The following is a 17,937-nucleotide window of genomic DNA, read 5'->3' as shown; positions in this document are numbered from 1 at the left end:
GTCCACAGGAGCATGTGCAGGCATGGGCATGTGTGTGAGTGCAGGCATATATGCCTGTGTGTATGGCCACCTGTGTGAGAGCAAATATGTGTGCTGGTATAAGGGTGTGTAAGGACATATATATACACATGCAGATATGGGCAGGCATACGGGTGCGTGGACACATATGTTCGTGTGCATGCATGTGGAGATGGGCATGGGCAGGCACACAAACATGGGTGCATGTACACGTGGGCATGTGCGGAGGCAGATGTGCCAGGGAGTGGGCAGACAAGTGTGAACCAGCGCCTGGGCACACACGGGGGCGCGAGGGGGAGCCGGTCTTGACCCCCCCCAACCCCCGCCACACACACACCGCCCCACGTTGCTAGCCTCTCACCCGTGGGGATACCCAGCTCCTTGGAGCCACGGCCGAAGCCCCGCACCACCTCCCCGCGGCAGAAGTAGGGCAGGTGCCTCATGGCGCCGGCGGTCGGGACGGGTCCGGTGCGTGACGAGGCCGCGCGGGTCTGTGGCGCAACCCTGAGCCGGCAGCCGGAGCTGCGACTGTCCTGCGCATGCGCGCGCGCGCGCGCGCCGGTGCGGAAGCGGGTGGGCGGGGCAAGGAAGGGGGCGGGGCGGGGCGTGACAGCTTCTAGCCTCTGGAACAGTCCTGGTCCGCTCCCCCCCCCGTCCCGAAAATGGGCTCGCCCAGCGGCGCTCTGCCCCCACCTTGCGCAAGCGGTTTCGTCGGGTTACGCCTACGGGCCGCATCTGGGCCATGGGGGCTCCTCGCAGGTGCGGAAACGTAGCACTGAGTTGCTAGACGGGTGGGAAGTCTCGGGGCCCTGCACGCTGGGCTGGGCGGTGATCGCAGTGCGCGGGGACAGCACCAAGGCCCGGGGGGCACGCCTAGCGAGCTGCACCGGAGCCCCATCCTCGTGACTGGCTCATAGACGGCCCCGCGCTGCTCATCGGGTCCGAGGGGCCAGAAGGTTGAGCACCACTGGGTTAGACGAGGGATTTTTACGGGATGGTTTGGATAGGGATGATCCTGCCTCAGGCGCGGGACTGGACTACACCTCTGGAGGTCTTTTCCAGCCTGGCTTCGTGATTCCCTATGAATGATGTCATCACTCCGTCACCACCACATTTTTGAGCCCCCCAGGACTGGATGACATGCCTCTGCAGGCTGGCTCTGGCCCATGAGGTGCAGGCGTTGAGCGCTAGTGCCACGGGCCAGTAGTTCTCATTAGACTCGAGACGGCCCGTTGGGAACTGCCAGCCCCTAGCTTACAGGGGCGTCGGCCAGCCTGATGAAGGGTGTGTGTACCTGAAAGCTTGCTAAGAAGAATTTGTCCAACTATTTGAGTTGGTCTAATAAAAAAATACCAGATTTACCCAAAAAAACATTATCTAGCTTGTCCTTCGAGTTTTAACTACTGAAAAATAACAGCAATTCTTCTGTGGTAAAGAACTTGGAAGGATTGCAACCGGTCAGACACATTTTGACACTATGGATTCCTATTTGAAATTGCTGGGTTTGGCCTGTGAATCATGCACAGATGCCAAGACTGAGCAGCATACTTAAAAGGATTTCATGGCACCCTGGCTGAGAATCTGCTATAGACTCTGTCTATACTAGAGGGGCCTTGTCATTGACATGATCTGTTACCTGCCATGTACAAGAAGAGTGTTGGGAACAACATCAGGATTTGTATATGGCTTTCACTGACCTTACTAAGTCCTTTGATTCCATCAGTCAGGAGGCCTTGTGGAAAGCACTGGCCAGATTTGGCTATCCTGAGAAGTACATCAAGGTTTTGAGGCTCCTCCACAACCAGATGACTGCAACAGGTCTATGTACCAGTTTGGAGACAGATACATTTGTCATCCGAACTGGGGTCAAGCAAGGTTATGTGATCACCCCAACCTTGTGCTCTCTTTTTTGACAGTCATCCTAGTCATCCTAAGGACCGCCTTCCTTCTGGAATTAACATTGAGTACCAAATGGAAGGAAGGCTCTTCAATCTGGGACATTTTCTCTCAAAGACCAAAATACTCAAAACAACCTTCTTTGACCTTCAGTACATGGAGAACTGTACCGTCCTTACGCACATAGGCGACTGGTGCCTCCTGAATCTGGGGGGGGGCACCCACAGAAGCCGGCAGTGGCAGCAAGGATGGGGCTGGCAAGCACCTGCAGATGCCACCAGCAGTGGGGTCAGGGCTGGTGAGCACCTGCAGATGCCACTGGTGGGATCAGGGACGACTCTGTCAGGGGGGCACATGCCCCCCCCCTTCTTCCCCCCATGCCTTCCCTACCAGTCACCTATGCTTGGACACACTGAGGAAATCTTCCAGGTGGCACTGGATCTTTGGGCCTCTCCCAAACTTTGGGCCTCTCTCAACACCAAGAAATCTAAACTGCTCTATCAGCCTGCTTCAGACCATAAATGCGACCCACCTCCCTAAATTATCATTGAGGGAAAGACTGAAAGTAGTTGCACATTTCCCTTACCTCTGTCAGTGAAGGAGATCAATGAGGAGATCAGAATGAGGAGATCAAGCACAGGATTTGGTGCACAAGGGCCTCCTTAGGAAAATTATTTCAGCATGTCTTTATTCATCACAATCTTGAGAAAGACACCAAGACGCAGGTCTACAATGCAATCAGCATCACTACCCTCCTCCCCAGGTGTGAAATGTGCATGACCTACCATCATCACCTCAAGAGGTAGAGAGGTCAATCTCAATGCTATTCTTGTATTGCTGGAGAGGTATCACGAACGATACATCCAGCAAATCCTCCATATCAAATGGGAAGATTGCCGCACAAACCCCAGCATCCTTGCCAATGTTACCAGCATTGAGTTGGTGATCCTTTTACGCTCCTTTTACACCCCTAGCCTTCCTGCCTAACTTGGCACAACTTCGGTATGTACGCCATGGAATGTTTCTCTCCAGTTTTCTTTTGGATGTGATCTCTGCATCTCCTTATAATACAGTGTGCATATTATCTGGGTTCTTTGGAGCTTAAGCAGAAAAGCAGCAGCATTTCAGTCTTTCAGAAATCACTTCAGAATCCTGTCAGCCAAGAGATGTCTGTCTGAGTAGCACGTGGGGTAATATTTCATTGGCTGGACTATTTGAAACAGTAAAACTCTAGTATTAACCATTTAAAATGCCCATGTGTAAGGCAAGTGGCCATTTAATTAGTGCATAAAAGCTCTAGCTATTTGCCAAATCCCACTGATTTCAATATTCAAAGCAGTGGGATCTCCTAATTTGCACTCAGATTTTGCAACTCCCTAATACTGGTTACCTTGTTACTCAGAAGATGCACTCAGCCTCTGTTTTAGAATTGGCGCTTCATTAAGACTCCTTACTACCCAGAGGGCCTTGCTTTTGACCGGCCTTAAACCAATGTAATTTAGCTCGGTGGTGCTCACAGTTTTGGCTCTGCAGACCAGATGAACAGCGCTGGTTCGCAGGCCGGATTGGACCCCAGGCCACCTCCACTTCACAGGAGTTCAATCCCAGCCAGACAGGTGTGGTGCAGGTCCCTGGGGTCCGATCCCAGCATGTGGAGGCTGGCCATCGGCAGTGTGGGGCCCCAGAGCCTGATCCCATCCAGGTGGAGGTGACATGGGACCCCAAGCTGCTGCCACCTGGCTGGGAATGGGCCTTGCAAAGGCCCTGCCAAGCCCCTGTGCACTGATTGAGCTCTGCACTACCCTGTACACCCAATGTAGCATAAAGGGGCATAGCCCATGGGAGCCCCACAGGAGCCATGGGGAGCACTGTAGGCTAGATTACGAGGTGCCAGAGGCTAGATCTGGCTCATGGGCCAGGGGTTGAGCACCCCTGATCTAGCCAGTTTCAAAAGTATTAGTAGCACATCATTGTTTGAGATGGGATTGAACTGTCTATCCCACACAGGCAACATTCTGATTGCTAAATGAGCCTGGTACATATGGTTTAAACGAGGGGATGGGCAACTTGCAGCACAGATGCCACAAGTGACACAGGGAGCCTCTGAGATACCCAGCAGACTGGGGAGGGGATAGACAGAATGGTGGCAGAAAGGATGGAGCTGAAAGCTTCATCAGATCAGGTAAAAGAAAGGATTGGAGTGGCAGTCAGGGGTCTGGGTCTAATTTCAGCATGCCTGCTGAAAAAGTTGACCCCCATTTATTAAGACCAGCCCCACCTTGGACAGACATATCAGTCCTATATTAAATGCTGAGTTTACAGGCTTTTCTAGTTCCTACACTAATACTCTCCACACTGAAGTCATCTTGGTGTCGTTCTCAGACTGGTTGTGAGTGGTCTTACAGCTTGGCTGAATGCACCTCTGAGTAACCAGGTAACCAGTATTAGGGAACTGCAAAAATGGAGAGCAAATAAGCAGGCCCAAGTGCCTTCAGTATTCAAATCAGTGGGATTTTACAATTTACTATACAGCTTTAGAAATAGCATATATGAGACCTGACACACACCGTACCTTTGGGATGTTTCCTATCCATTCCAGCTGAGTTGCAATGCACTGCATACTGTATACATACATTTGAAATCCACCTCAGTACTTCTTTCCCTCCTCTTGAGCCAAAATCACGCAGGAAAATAAAGCTCATGGACCACATGTACATGTGGAAAAATGTCTTATATCAAGTAGTTTCATATATATATGAACAAAAAAGTGGAAGGGAGTGAATCAAAAAAAAGAAAAATGTCCCGGTGTTGCTTGTAACAATTGTACAATTGCAGTCATCATCAAAGCTTTCCTCTGTGCTGTAGTTGTTGGGAAGTCTTACTATGGATCATTTTGTAGCCTGAGAAGTGCAGCAGCATAGAAATGCTGTTCCAGTGCTTATTTCTCTGTTAATGCAAGTAGAGTGGCTGGTGGGGCGGCGGGGGGGGGCCACTTCACTTTTTCATTCCTCCTTTATGGTGCCAGAAATTCTTCATGCTCTTCCAGTATTGCTAAAGCAGCTCCTAAAGTTCTCTGATTGATGTCCCATCCCATTACTCAATTGGTTTAATAGAAGATAGCACACCTACCCAAAGAATCTTGCCTGCCTAAGTCCTTAGACCAACATGACTACAACCAAAAATCCAGTCCTCACTATTTATCTGATCCAACTGACTTCACTGCATACTGGGTCAGACTGCTGGATCTGTGTATGCCATATGCAGATTCAGAACTTAATGCCCCAGCAGCACGAATAAAGAGCTCCAGTTTTACAAGACTGGGAAAGGGTGGAGGTGAACCAGGAAGAAAAAGAGAAACTAAACTTAAGCTCATTACAATCAATACAGAGGCTTATACGAACTTCATCAAACTTTAAGAGAAGAAACCTAGTTAAGGAAGAACAGAATTTCTAACAAAGGAAGGTGTTGTCTGGTGTAGCACTTACACATATTTGTCAGTCGTGTTCTGTGTGTAAGGAGTATTAAGTATCCTATTATTTTTGTTACACCTGCCTTTCTATGTGACTGTGATCATTCTGCCTATCGGATCTTTTCTATTAGAGTATAAGAGATTTGCATCAGAGATTCTATCTGTATATGTACAAAATCCTGCAATTAACGGTATGTGTACAGTCTGCTGTGCCTCTGAGTGCCACGTTAACTTCCACACGGTCATAGCAGTTTATCTGGTATCCATTAATTGTAGGACTGGCCTAACCATTAGGCATTAATGTTTCTAGAATGCCTAGTACAGTGGAACTTAGCCTGTTTGAACAAATTTAGGTACTATTACAATACAAATTCAAAATAATATCAACACTTAATAATCTAATTGCACCTATTACTTTTAGGATTGTTTGCATTTATTTGTTGAAAAATCTGCAGTTCCTTTGTATATCTTATTCAGATAAAATATGAAGAGCAGTAAGAGATTACAAGCAAATTATTAATTTAATCAACATCCTGTGATTACGTGCTGTCATTTCACATTTTTCCACTGCAGATGCTTCTATGTGTTAACGCCATTTTCTTTAACTTATTTAATTACTGATGGATTTCAAAGAATAGCCTGATTCCAACAGCAACATTAATACCCCAATTTCATTAGCAAATATTTTCAAATGTACTGTGTTTTAAGCAAGCATATTAACACTTTGGTCAAATCTTTTCCCTTGGTAAATACAAGGGAGTTTAACATATATTGTCATAGCATTTTATGATGTATGATGTTTGTTTGCCTTTGGTAATCCAGGAAATCCAAGCAGGTACATACCATCTCGGCTTTTTGCATCTCATTTTGCAATCCTTTTTTTTACTAATATGGGCAACTGCTTGGTATCTGGCACTCCTTGAATGGGTAGCTTTTCAGTATTTCCTTTTCCTCTATTTCAGCATATGATGCTAAGACTATACCAGGGGTTTTCAGCCTTTTTAGATTGGGGTACCAAGGGGAGCCAGCAGAGAAGCAGGGAGTCTCCTGGCGGCCAGTAGACGAGCGAGGAGGAAGAGGGGAGGTCCCCTGGCGGCTGATTGACAATGGGGCTATGGGGCGGGGAGGTGCAAAAGCCCTGCCTCCCACTTCTCTGTGATGCTGCCATATACCCCCTGGGCCCTTCCCAAGTACCCCCAGGGGTACACATACCCTGTTTGACAATCCCTGGTTCTGTAGTCTTCTACTGATGGCTGAATTATTACATTGGCATTTCAATGGTTATATGTCTTCCAGATGCTCCTGTAGGGTAGAAAGAAGTTGTTGCTATCTTGCAGATGGAAATTTCTGAGCGATTTAGGTCAAAATTGTAACTAGTTTTGGGTACTCAAAGGGACTACAGGTTGAAAGGACATGGCAGGATGCTGCCTGGTGCCACAGAACTGCAGTTATTTTGCTTTTGTGTTGGCGCCACAGGCTCCTGAACAAGAAGCAATATGGCTGTATGAACATGGCTACGCTAATGAATGTTGTTGAGGTAGAGCTAATCAACCTGTCCCTAGCACCTCACTATGGCAGCTGCAATATCTGGAATTAGAAGTGGTATAAATCCTGGTTCAGGAGCTCTATGGAGTGCTCAGAACTGCGTCCTGGATTTTGTTCCCTGAAAGTTAGCTTCATTAATATATGCTCATGAATACTTGTCCAAAACAGAGCTCCATACTTGTGATAGGTACACATTTCAATAGACAGGAGATACTCCAAGTCTACCAGTTTCCTTCAAGTGACATCATATACCAAGTAGTTTTTTTAGGGTCTCATTTAGGCAGGCACTACAGTTTTTACAGTGTGACATGTTGGTTGCTGAAAATGGTAAAAGTGAGTTTAAGTTTTATTGAATACAATTTTCTGAGCCCAAAATTGCCAGTTTTACTAATGCAATTTTATTAGTGCAATGTAGCTATAGTCTGGAGCTAACTTGAACAATTGCCTGATATTTGACTCAGAAAGACCACTGTGAGCTTGTGTTACCTGTGCTAAAATCTGACTACAATCCAGTGTGCTGGTAAACAGTATTAAAAACTGAATGATTTAGACCTGGCAAATTCTCATTCAGGTCCTGAAATGATGAGTGCTTTCATCTGGGAGCTGAGGACATACAGCACCTTGAAAGGTCAGGTCCAAAGTTAATAGAAAGTATTCAAATTCTTTTTACTGTTCTCTCTAACTTTTTACTCCACTCATTCTTTCAGAATTGCTGTATTTTGCTTTTCTTCAGTCCCAGCTCTCTATGCTCTTCTGTTTTCAAAAGATTAATTCATTCCTTCACCCTTAGTGTCTTAAGTTGACTGACACAAACATTTGTTTCTGCCAGTCCAACTAAATTAAGTAAAAACAATGTGTCAGCAGGGGAAAACCATTTATCTATTTATGCATATACTCCTCATGCTGCTAGCTGACAATGAATATGGTGAGACATTAAGGCTAAGTATAGACAGTCAAAAAGTCTGAGGCTGAATCAATTCAATCTTTACAGGATAGTTTAAACTGCATAGATTGAACTGATAAGCAAGTGAACGGACATTGGCTTTTGATTCTGGAAAAGAAGCCACATGCCTATGGTGGTCCAGGCCAGAAACTGCAGGGCGCTAGGGCATGCCTCATTGCTCGGCTGGGGAAAACAGCTTGAGCCAAGGCTAGCTCACCCACCCTGCAAAGGGAAGTTTACAGGAGAGGTGTAAAGCATCCTGGGATGCTGGGGGACCATGAGTTAACTTGAATCTGGAGGTGATCTGGGCCAGAAGCTCAATAAACTGATTTAACCTAAACCAGTTAAGCCTGATACTACATCCATCCAGGTTTATCTTAAACTGGTTTTGGCTATTTTGAAAGTGATTTATATGCACTGAACTTCTGTTGTGTTACAGATCTGACCCAGTTTCTGATTACTTATACCGGATTATGTGTAATTTCTGTCCCTAGCCAAAAAAGCCAATAGTAGCAGTTTTCTGATTTTATTTACTAATGGTAGTAACTTGGAAATAGTAAACCAAATTCTGAAACCCTTGCAGTGGCAACATTACCAATGACTCCAGGTGGGTGCCTGGCAAATGAAGGAGCAAAGGGCTGCATCATATGACCTACTGGCAGCTGGGACTCTCAGTTTAGCTTAGTCCAAGGAACTAAGGTGCTTTTTAATGGGAATAGACAAAAAAAATGTATGTCTCTATTGTTTAGCATATGTTTCTTCATCCCGAATATACTTAATAATTTATTTTTTATGTTGAAGGAACTGCAAGCTTCGATTTTACCATTTTAAAGAAACTCAAAAGTCTTCAGTATTTTGTAAATGACTAAAACATCTCAGAATAAATCTATAATGTTCCTTTGATACCCACAAGGTGGCAGGCATTCTCTTTCTTACTGATATTGTTACTGAAGCTATTTCCATAAAACTGAAATGTAAAGCTTACTTTAGATTATAAGTAATTATTTGTATAAAGGGCATGCTTTATAATTTCAGAATATGTTCATTAGTAACTAATATCTTATTCTATCAAGTTGTTGTCACAGGTAATAAAAAGGGACTATGATCAAAGATAGCACTAATTGATAGTCCCAATGTAATCATTTGTACACCCATGACCAAGTCTGGAGATTCTGCACCTACCATTTTCAGTGTTTCAAATGGTATCTTGAATGTAGAAACAAAAATTAACGAAAATAAAAATGAATCTCCATTACTGAGTCTTCTATCACAAGACAGTTCCTTCTCAGCTAAAATTCTTCTGAGTGAAAAATTCACAGCAAATGTTTTCAATGAATTTCATGTTCTTTACAGAGTAATAAGTACCTTGCAAAAATCATATTCAGTATATTCACCAAATGAATTTCATTGCATAGTTTTTAGTGTGTAGGTTGTAGATATAGACAGAATTATCTCTATCATAATAATAGCTTCTCATGATAATGACTATATCTTTATATACTCTACAGCAGGGGTTCCCAAAGTTTTTATATCGCAGCCCAGCAAACCGCAGCCCAGCAGTCACAGCCAACCATGGCTGGAATTTCCAGTTGGAAGACAGGTAAGCATACCCCTACCTCCCGGGTGGGGGGATGGGCCAAATCCTGTGCTGCCGCAGGCCCTGCAGAAGGAGCCGCAGCCTGTCCATCCGGCTCTGGGGGACCTTGGTTTGCCAGTCTGCAGCCACTTCCAGTCTGGCAGCTGACCGTGCTGTGGACCAGCAGCAAACCTGCTGTGGCCTGGTACTGGGCCGCGGCCCAGGGATTGAGACCCCCTGTTCTACAGCAATGGGTAAACTGGGTAAATTGAGTGCAGAAATAAATTTCAGCTTTCACTTGTACTCCTAGGTTTCATCAACAGTAAGAAGCTGTAGGAAATCATTTATTTCCATAACTTTTCCTCTTTATTTTCACGCACTCCACAAGGAGCTAGTATTTTGGTTTGTTTAATTATATGGACTAAAGTTCAATGGACATAATAAGTTTGTGACATTACTTGAATAAAACACACATAATTAATATATATAATGGATATCTAATATTTATGCAGTGCCCCTCTTCTGGAAGGATCCCACACTGTTGGAAACATAAACAATCTGGAAGATGGGATGGAGTGCATCCTCAGCAGGTTTGCAGGTGCAACCAAGCTGAGAAGAGTAGTAGATGTGCTGGAGGGTAGCACTAAGATTCAGAGAGCCCTAGACATATTGGAGGATTGGACCAAAAGAAACCTCATGAAGTTCATTAAGGACAAGTGCAAAGTCCTGCACTTAGGACAGAACAATCCCATGCACTGGTACAGACTGTGGACTGACTGGCTAAGCAGCAGCGCTGCAGAAAAGGACCTGGGGGTTACAGTGGACAATAAGCTGAATATGAGCCAACAGTGTGCCATTGTTGTGAAGAAGGCTAATGGCATACTAGGCTGTACTGGTAGGTGTGCTGCCAGCAGATTGAGGGAAGTGATTATTCCTCTCTGTTCGGCACTGGTGAGGCCACATCTGGAGTACTGTATCCAGTTTTGAATCCCCAACTACAGAAGGGATGTGGACAAATTGGAGAGAGTCCAGCAGAGGGCAACAAAAATAGGAGGCTGAGGGAACTGGGCTTATTTAATCTGGAGAAGACTGAATGGGGATTTAATGGCAAGCCGTGAACTACCTAACTGGTGGCTACAAAGAGGATGGAGCTAGATTATTCTCAGTGGTGGCAGATAACAGAATGAGGAGCAATGTTGTCAAGTTGCAGCAAGGAAAGTTTAGGTTACATGGGAGAAAAAACTCTCTCACTAGGAGGGTAGTAAAGCACTGAAACAAGCTACTTAGAAAGGTTTTGAAATCTCGATCCTTAGAGGCTAAGACTTCACTAACCAAATCCTTGGCTGGGATGATATAGTTAGGGAAGGTACTGCTTTGAGCAGGGGTTTAGATTAGATGACCTCCTTACGTCCCTTTCAACTCTAATTTTTTTATGGTTCTGTGACAAATACTGAATGTAAATGGATTGCTTCACTCATCTCTGAAGGGTAGCAATCTGCTACACAGTTCACAAGAACCAGCTGTAACTAGATAGAACAAGAAATACTTGTGACACCACTTGTTATTTCTCTCAACCAAAAATACATTTCTCTCCAACTGAATAAGTTATATTTAAACCCATGAAAATTAATACCAGTGCAGCTTCATCAATGTTGAAAGCTATTAAGCAGGCCTTCAGCTTAGAAAACTTGCTGGAAAGAAATTCTGCACCCAATGTAAGCTGCAGCTTCCTCAATAGCTACCATTGGTGGAGCTGAACCAATGCTGAACAATACTTACAGTAGTGTAGGTGTGATGTTGTAGTCATGATGGTCCGGAAATTATGAGAGGCAAGAATTTCTTAGGGTGATATATTTTATGGGACCATGTACTTGGAATAAAGTTTAAACAAGCTTTTGAATACAAGTCATCTTCCCTCAGGTTTCTGATCACAGGAAGCCAGGCACCATATAGTGAAACAGAGGAGAGGGGAGGGGTGAGAGAAAGTCTCAGGGGTAGCAGACACACCACAGGCAGAAAAAAAGAAGCTGATTACTGGAAAATCAAGACCTATCAAAAGGAAGGAGGGTCAATCTCATCTTCCTTGTATGGAAAGAATTCAGGAATTCGGTAAATTATAATGTGCCATAAACTCAATATCCATATTTTAGTTCTTAGTTCTTAGTGTCCAGCTAGCTTATGAATTTTTGTTCCCAAGTTCACCTTTTAAAGGTGTTAAGTAGATTTTCCTTAAGCACAAGAATAGTGTGGTCAGAGAGAAAGTGGTTGTATTGTGAGAAATATGCTCCTTATGGTCTATGTATGTCTCTGTCCTTTATATTTTTTTCTGCAATGTTATGTTTCTTGCACAAAAACAAGAATTGTTCTTAAGAAGAATGCTTATGAATTTTACCCAAAATGAGGTATTTGGTTGCTTGCTGTCTGTTAAATCACTTACACTCTTTCCAGCAATACTTAGCTAGTTATTCCTTGGCAGTCCCACATTCAAAGGTGAAAGCCTGGCTCCAGCTAAAGCAATAGCATAACTCCTCTTGACTTCACTTCCTTGTGACTGCACTTTGAGAGCTTATCTCTGACGTTGCTTGACGCTAGAGAGTTGAAACCAAATGATAAAATTAGAACACAGAGGTGTATATAAAACATTCACTAGGTGTACATACACACTTTCTGTAAGTAGGCTAAATTGGGATCTAGGACAGCACAGGGCTCTCTTTTTTAAAGGTTTGAAGTGTTTATTTCATTTGAAAGATCTAGGACCAAACCAGAAATGACTGCTAGAATCTGAACCTTAACTTGGTGCATAACAAGATTCCAGTTGCTATAAAATAGAGCATGAGTGGGTAGAGCTTGTTGACAACAGGAACTTTAAATGTCAGAGCACTAGAGTAATGCTGGTAGCACAAATTAAACAGTAATTAAGAACCTTAACAATATCTTTGTTTAATTCGTCCAGTGATACCACAATTCAGTGTTTCAACATTCGTTCTTTCTACAGAAATGAAAGTTTAAGCGTTTGATGCTTATTGAAAGCTTAGCTGTATAAATTTACTCTCAGCCTTCCAATCCTGATTTATTTCTCTCAGGCAATATTTTCCACAGCAGAAGCTAAACTGACTCTTATGGGCATCAGGAAATGTTAAGGTACCTAATTTCTGGTGGACTTCTGTTGAAGTCAAGTCATCCTCTCCTATATCTGTGGAATCTGCTGTAGAAGCTGGACCTTCTCCCAGAACCGTGCCTTCGAATCCGAGCACGCAATTCCTAGCCCTTGTGATTGAAAAATAAAATCCTCCAACTGGGACCTGAGGATAACTGAAGCAGTAAAGTCTGCCAGAGTTCAAAGATTACCTGAAATAATAACAGTACTGTTGACTGCCCTCATGGTAACCTGAATTGTGACAACGATGATTTAAATGTGAAAAATAATTATTTCTATGGGAGAGATTTTAGCAGGGAGATCTAGTTAATGTAAAAAGGCCACAAACCAAAACTGCTTTGTTAGGTGCCCAAACCCTCAAACATCTTTTGCTTAGGTATGAAAACCTTCAACTTCTACAAAGCAGCTCTGCATTTACACACAAATGTCTACAAAAAAGTGAAAGTGTAGGGTCAACACATTAAACTGAATTTGTTATTCAAGTTAATTAATGCTAATTGCATCCCTCTGGTTCTATATTCTAATATTATAAAAGCCTTAATCTGTCTATCTGTCTGTCCATAATGCTTTATTCATGCTCTGATTGTCTGACTGAAACAGCTGATTAGAGTGTGAATAAGCATTCGGACAGGAGGTGGTGGTGCAGTGGAGCACCACCATGATGTCTGGGACACAGGGGACAGAGTGGGGCAGCTTCCTCCCTTTGTCTTGTGAACCAGGAAGGAAGTCCAGAAAAAAAGGGGGAACACTGCACTGTACACAAAATTAAAGGCTTGTTGAATTTTTTTACGCTGAGACAGTACTCTCTCTCTCCCCTTGTGGGTTTGCATAGAAACTGAGAAGGCTCTGAAGCCTCTGCATGTTTTTATAAAGGAAACAGAAGGGAAATTGGAATCACTGATGAAATGAGTATATGCAAACGAACCTGTGCAAATGCTGCAGACACTTGACTGTTAAACTGCAGGTTCAATGCAAAGAATTTACCAGCACCCAAAGAACCCGGATCTATTTTTTATCACCTGCAGGAGGGGGCTTGGGGATTGAGAAAGTGAAGGTTACTACGGAGTTACACTGAGTGTGGAAGAACTGCCTGGTTCACCTCTAGTTTTCCCATCTAAACTGAGTCCAGTGATCTTACCTTAAAAACTCCAAGCAGAACTAGCAAAGTCAAGCACACTAGTAGAGTGAGCTGAGAATCCTACAGCTGTGGGGGCTCAAGAGAAGCAGCTTCACATGGCATTGGACTGACTTGGGATGCACTAACTTTTTCTTCCTTTCACTTACATCCTGGCATCCTGTACTCCAGCTGGTCAAATTTGTCCCAGGGTCCTCGTGAGATAAACTGTCTGCCTGGAGGAAAGTGACATTTGATGATTTGTAAGGTTCATGTAGTTTCTCCACGTAGGGTAGAAAAAGATGTTGCCTTTCATCACCTTTGTACTCCTGTAAAAATGTTTATGGTGGCACAAGGGCCAAGAAAACAGACATCTATAACCCTTGTCACGCCACAGATGCCCAGAATTCGTAGCCATGACAAAAGCAGTGTCAAGTTGTGCTGGTATTTATAGTTACTTTACAGTGCAAGAAATGCTGGCAGGCCTGAGCTGCCTATGCTCTCCAGCTGCGCAGACAGGTGCTCCAGGGACCTGAGGGGCCCAGTCCTGTGCACCGAGAATTGCTGTGCAGAACTGGGTCCCTCAAGCCCTGGGAACTCCCACCTGGCTTTCCCTGCTTCCTGAGAAGTGTCACCAGCCTCTCTGGGGCATGTCTCAGTAAATGGGGAAAGTCAGGGTGTCCTTACTCATGGAGGTACACCCCAGAGATCCTGGAGGCACACCTCATTACACAGAGAAAGATAGGCAGGCTCTTCCAGGGCTTGAGGGACTTAATCTTGGGAATTCCTGAGGCACAGGACTAGGATTACACGTCACCTGTTGTCCCACAGCATCAACAGATGAGACAACAGGCAATGTGTGTTTTGCAAAATGAATCAGATCAGCTGTGTGAAGACACCTCATTTGGCAACGTCTATTTCTAGCCTCAGAAAGGGGTGTTTTTCGTTTTTCATTCTGAAGTGCTTCACAGCTGCCCTTGTCCAGATTAACCAGCAACAGTACTCTTGCTGGCTTTGTGAATGATGGGTGATGTTGCTGCTTAAACTGATATCAGTATCTGACATCAGTTTCTCTCATTTGTGTGATTCAGTATGTACACACTGTATTAAGCAGTATTAAAGTAGGAGCAGTTTTGCTACATTTGTAGCACGCCCTTTTGAAACTACTTCAAATGGAGGTGAGGCCACACCTTCAAGCAACTTCTGCTTTTCAGTTCCTTTTTTCACCTTGCAGAATAGTAGACAGGCTTCACAGTGTGCAATGAAATCAATGAATAACCACAGCCTTGCAAAACAGTACAGCAATACAGTCAGCCAGCACAGGTACAGGGGTCAGAGCAAGAATACCTGACCTGACTATCCAGTAATGCTGAGAGAGCTCTTTCCAAAAACACAGTTTTGCTCTGCTTCCAGGCTATAAGCAAGCATAAGCAAATCCTCAGTCATAAGGAGAAGCTGACTTGAACTGCAACTTCAAGTGGCTATACTTAACTTACTAGAAATAATGTGAAAACATCCAGTGAATGAACACAGAGCAACGTATGACAGTATTAGGGTAAAATGGCATGGCACAGCTGAAATGAAACAAAAAAATAGTTGCTAAAGCTTTTTGCATTGCTACAAAAATGGTTTACTGCCAGATGTGCCAAAAATCAACACGGAATTATAAAAGTATTTTGTTTGAATTAATTCATATTTTTGGCAAAAAATAAACAAACAAAAACAAGTTTATCGGGGAACAAATAATGACCAGCTCTACAGAGAGGGAACCAGTCTGAGTAAAAGGGAACCAAATAACAGTTCTGCTACATATGAAAGAATAGGGGAACTGGAATCTTTCATGGAAAGGCTATGACTAGGGTTTAGTTTCAACTCTGTACACTGAAGGATTGCATCTTTAATGCTTCAAGGCTGTAGGTTGTAGCCGTGTTAGTATAAAGACATAGGCAGACAAGGTTCTTTGGGTGAATCTGATATCTTTTATTAGACCAACTGAAATAGTTGGGGAAAAAAATATTGGCAAGCTTTCGGGTTTAAAAACACTTCATCAAGCTAAGGAAGTCTCTGCAGTTGGTGCGTGCTCTTCCTGGATGGAATGAATAGTAAAGAAGCCAGAGGCTGGTATGTATGTGAGAAAGGCAGTCAGTGAAGATGTGAATTGAGGAGTCAGTAGGTGAGAGAGAGGTTGGAGGGGTGGGGGAGAAGGGGGATGAATGTAGTAGTTAAATAATGGAGAGGTACCTGGGGAGTCAGATGTCAGGCAGGTTATAATGTGTGTCATAAATCCAATGACTATATTTAGTTCATGATTTTTTGTATCCAGGAGGTTGATGAAGTGAAATTCATAGGCTTGTCTCAGAACTGTTTTGTAAGTTCTCTTTGAGGATCAGAACTGAGAGATTGCAGAGAGAGTGGTTTTCTTGTGAGAAATGTACCCCCACTAGTAACTGGGTATTCTTGTCTTTGATAGATTTCCGGTGTGCATTCATTCTGGTGCACAGTTGTTTGGTCTCTCCTACATATTTTCCATCAGGGAATTTGGTGCACTGGATGAAATATATTCCATTTCTGGAGGTGCAGCTGTAAGATGCAAGGATGCTGATGGCTCTGTTGTGGAGTGTAGTGATTGTGGGGGTGGTGGATGTGTTGTCAGGTTTTGCATTTCTTGTCATGGCATGGTCTGGGTCCATTTGCTGTGTTCTGGGCTGTAGGAAGTTTGCTTCTGGTGATGAGGTTAGCAAGGTTCGGTTTTTGTTTGGAGGCTAGGATGGGTGGTTCTGGGAAGATCTCTTTAAGAACAGGGTCTCTTTCTAGTATGGTTTGCAATTGTTTGAGGATTTTCTGTATGGATTCGAGGGAGGGATGATATGTCATAACCAACAGTGTGTGATTCGTGGGGGGGTTTCTTCTGTACTGCAGCAATTCTTCATGTGGTATCCAGGTGGCTCTTTCAAACGTGCAATCTCTCTCTCTGCAGGAGTGTCCTTATTGTGTGAAAGCCATTTTAAGATTGGTGAGGTAGCAATCCCAGGTGTTCTCCTCAATGCAAATTCGGTGGTATCTGAGGGCTTGCCTGTATATCACAGGTTTGGTGTGTTTAGGGTAATTGCTGGTTCTGTGCCGATATGTATGTTGGTCTGTGGGTTTCTTGTATAACATGGTCTGTATTTTACCATTCTGGATACTGATCATCGTGTCTAAAAAGGAGAGGTTGGTGCTCAAGTATTCAAAAGATAGTCCGATGGAGGGATGATGATTGTTGAATTTCTAATGGAACTCAATCAGATATTGCATGTTTTCAGTCCAAATAATGAAGATGTCATTGATATATCTTAAGTATAGCAAGGGTTTGATGGTGCAGTCCTTGAAGAATTCTTCTTCTAGGTGGCTTATAAAAAGGTTGGCATACTGTGGGACCATTTTGGTGCCCATAGCTGTGCCCATGGTCTGGAGGAAGTGTTGGTTATTAAAAGTGAAATTGTTGTGTGTGAGGATGAAGTGTACAAGGTCAGTAATATCTTTGGGTCTGTATTCTGAATGGTAATCTTGCTTTGTATATATGTAAGGCAGGTTTGGATGCCATCCTGGTGTGGGATGTTGGTAAGCTGGTAACATCCATGGTGGCTAGGAGGGTGTTGCTGGGAAGGTGGTCTGTGTTTTTAAGTTTCCGTAGAAAGTTTGTTGTGTCTTGGACAAAACTTGCTGTTTGGGTGACGAGCGGTTTTAGGATTGATTTGACAAAACCTGATATTTCCTCAGTTAGGGTCCCATGGTTGGATATGATAGGTCTGCCAGGGTTCCCTTGTTTATGGATTTTAGGGAGCATGTAAAAAGTCCCTTGGTCGGGTAGTGGGGGGATCAAGCTCTGTAGTTTTTCTTGTAGTCCTGCTGGAAATGATTTGATGGTATTTTTGAATTTTATGATGAAAAGGAGAGTAGGATCTTCTTGTAGTAGGTGGTGTCAGAGAGTTGTCTGTTGGCTTCCTTTATGACATGTAGTCTTCACGGTTTAGGATGACAGTGGCTTCTCCTTTATATGCTGGTTTTATTACTATTTGGTGGTTAGATCTTAGAGATTCTGTGGCTTCTCTCTCTGGTAGGGAGAGGTTGTTATGGTGGCATGTGTTGTTGATTATTTCATTGTTCATTCTTTCCCTGAAGCAGCCAAAGTAGCGGTCAAGGTTAGAGTTTCGTCCACTGTGAGGTGTCCAATCTGATG

The 17,937-nt window shown here is 43.8% G+C and overlaps 1 protein-coding gene across 1 annotated transcript in view; it reads right to left on the bottom strand.

The window, feature by feature from the left end:
* The window catches only part of RFK (riboflavin kinase), a 67,794-nt gene that overhangs the window by 11,973 nt on the left and 37,884 nt on the right, over window positions 1–17,937 (bottom strand). The window lies entirely within an intron of this gene.

This window comes from Gavialis gangeticus, unplaced genomic scaffold (assembly GCF_001723915.1).
Source record: "Gavialis gangeticus isolate Ggan-Ray unplaced genomic scaffold, GavGan_comp1, whole genome shotgun sequence".
In the NCBI taxonomy this organism is placed as follows: domain Eukaryota; kingdom Metazoa; phylum Chordata; order Crocodylia; family Gavialidae; genus Gavialis; species Gavialis gangeticus.
Note: the sequence above shows the minus strand (reverse complement) of the source record. Positions and strands in the feature narration are given on the sequence as shown.